We start from the raw sequence: 2,922 nt of genomic DNA, 5'->3' as shown, positions 1-2,922 counted from the left end.
CGTGTTTGATAGCGATACTCTGACACAGTAAACCCTTAAAACAGGAAGATGTATTCATGCACAACGTGGGCTCTGTGAAATGCTGTTAAATGAGAAGACGAATGAAATGGTGCAGCACAATAGGAAATTACAGCAATGAAAATGAGATTTAGAGAATGCTAAAAATGAAGTTTTTAATTGATTTCGTAAAGAAAAGCTAGAAGATTGAGCACTCTGAGTCTTTATGAAGCATCCTTCTTAGATAAATATAGGTTTTCAATTGTTCTTCGCTGTTCTCACAAATGCCAAGTGTCTATTCCAAAGTGAAGTGCTGTGAGATAAGATCTTCATTACCAGAAAGAAAAGAAGGTGACTCTTCATACACAATCCGACACTTCTGTTTGCGTTAAAAATAGTCAGGAAAATGCAAATAAGCCTAGAGAATAAATGGGATATAGGCATTTCTGGATACCCACTCTCAGAAGATGCATCCTGGAGTTAGGACACTCGATGAGATGGGCGTGCAGATCCACAGGCAAGCGATGCCCTAGAAAATGCCTAACATTCAGAGCAAGAGACCCGTGAAACACACACTCTAGGTCTGCCTTTTCTTGTTTTTATGCCTGTGTTTGCTAACCGTGTTTCAAACTCTGTAATCAAGACTGTGGCCCTGGCCTTAACTGGAATAAACTCGTTTTGCTCTTTAGGGTTGCCTGGCACTAGCACTGATCTCAATTGTATTTCAATAATCACAAGACATGGATGCTTCTCTACCCAGAATAAATGCAAATTAAGTAATATTATGGTCATACGGATAGGATGCCTGCAACCTAAACGAGCATGAGAATCCCTGGGCAAGCTGTGGGACATTTCCCAGAAAGTTTAACTTGAACGTAGGAAAATTGGGCTCCAGAATTAAATACTCTCTCCCCAAATGGGTGTTAAATTGTCCTTTCTGGAAGGGGTGAATGCTGAAAGAGCAGGTCCAACTTCAGAAAAAAAAAAAAAAAAAAGAAAAAAAAAAGAAAAAAAAAAAAACAAGGCAAGAAGAGTCTTGGTCAGGAAAAGCCTATGACACGTTAACCTGTTACCAGATGCATTTGGCAAAGGCTCAGGATCACCCTTGAGGAAATGAAGAAGGGGATAATATTTGGGCTAATGGCTCGTTCAGTGCTCATGGGCCCAGCTACTTGATGAGGGCTGGTAGGTGTAAGCTGGCAACTGGAACTAAACCTGTGACCTTGTAGGATCTGTGAAGTGGCAGCCTGTGTACCTGATCAAGGGTTATGGTGGTTTTTTTTTTTGGTTGTTTTCCCAGCGGTCAGCTGCTCCACACGGTGCTAGAAATAGAGTGAGAGATGCAGCATGCTGCAGGCTGCTCGGAGGCTCTAAAGCCTCTCAGATATCTTCCTTGCCAAGTTCTCTTGGAGGGAGATTGTGTAATCAAAGCGGGTTGCATGTAAAAACACATTTGTGTACGTCCAGGCATGCAGGGTATTGCCAAAGTGGACAGACTGTCCTACTTGTGCCTGCCAGAAAAGTTGTGTTTTGTCCAGCGGAAAAGAAAACATCCTTTTCTCTCTGCGCTTTGGAATTTGCCTCTTCAGACTCTGATCTCATTAGCAGCATTTCCATACTATGACAACTTTGGTCATCGTGGGCCAGGACCATGGTCCAGCAACTTGAGTCCTGCAACAGTAGCCAAAACTCAGCTGTCCTCCTCGAAATGTGGCCCTCTCGGTAATGTGGCAGATGCTTCAAGATTGCAGAGGGCATGCAAAAAGAGAGGGGGCAGATGAGGATGTTGAAATATGCGTGGGCTCTTGTGCTAGTTGTTTCTTTGCACTATAAAACACACTCTCTGCCTCTGCGCAGAGTAAACAATATTAGAGGGTAGTTTAGTTTCATGACTAATTGGTTTAATCGGCGGATTTTATAACTCTGAGTATGTGAGCTCTGTGTCACAGCTGGAAACCAAGCACATGCCCCAGGTACGCTCTGCAACCATCTTCCCTTGCAGGCTGTGCCATATAGCTGAAGGGGCTGATTTTTCAAGAAGCTGGCACCCGAATAGAGGGATGTTTTTGCTGTGTCTTGATTCAAGCCCTGAGCCTAAAGCTTTTTGTTAACCTCTTTACTGCATGCAGTGGATTAAAATTTTGACTGGACATCCAAGGATTTCCTTGGATTGCATTTAAAAATGAGGCTACCAACTCTGTTTGGTAGTTTTGCTAAAAATGCCCCCTGCTCTGCATTCATGCCAGAATGGCTGCATGAGAAAAACCCACAGTAGACACTACTGAAGCAAAATAAAAGGTCTTAGCTCTTGTTTTCAACTTCAGGGTCACAGAACCCAGAGTTGCTTCTCCCCTCGTAGGCCTCTGAGCCAAAATACCTTCAAACTGCTCAGAACCTCTGCCAGTCCTCCTTGGCCCAACTCCTTCCCCTGCCAACGCTGCACAAAGACAGCCCATGGCCAGCCTGGGACCGCTGTGCTCTCCTGCAGCTGCTGCCTTATTGACTGAGCTGTCCCCACGTGGTGTAAGCAATATCGCACTTCTCTAGCCAAGCAGTTATGGGCTCACTTAAATTAATATGAACTTTATGCCTCAACAAGGAGCCGGTGGCTCTTTGTAAAGGGGGGAGGTCTCACACCTTGGTGCAGTTGGTCTTTAAAGTTCAGCAGCTGCTGTGTAGAATTACGGGGTGGCTCGTTCAAACTCCTTTACACGCTCCCCTGGGTGATGGCGCGCTGCTCATTGAAGGGGAAGGGAGCAGATGGAGCCCAGAAGTTTGTTTTGCTCTTTTCCTGCTCAGCTCCATGTCTGGAAACCTCCTAAAGTCTGTCAACTGGCAGTGAAAAATGAGTGTGGTGTGAAGGCCAAACAGATGAGGTGGTCTGCAACGCAGCCATGGCGAGCGCAGTGGGCACTGAGCGCTACC

This window comes from Anas acuta, chromosome 22 (assembly GCF_963932015.1).
Source record: "Anas acuta chromosome 22, bAnaAcu1.1, whole genome shotgun sequence".
NCBI lineage: Eukaryota > Metazoa > Chordata > Aves > Anseriformes > Anatidae > Anas > Anas acuta.
This window is presented reverse-complemented; position numbering follows the sequence as displayed.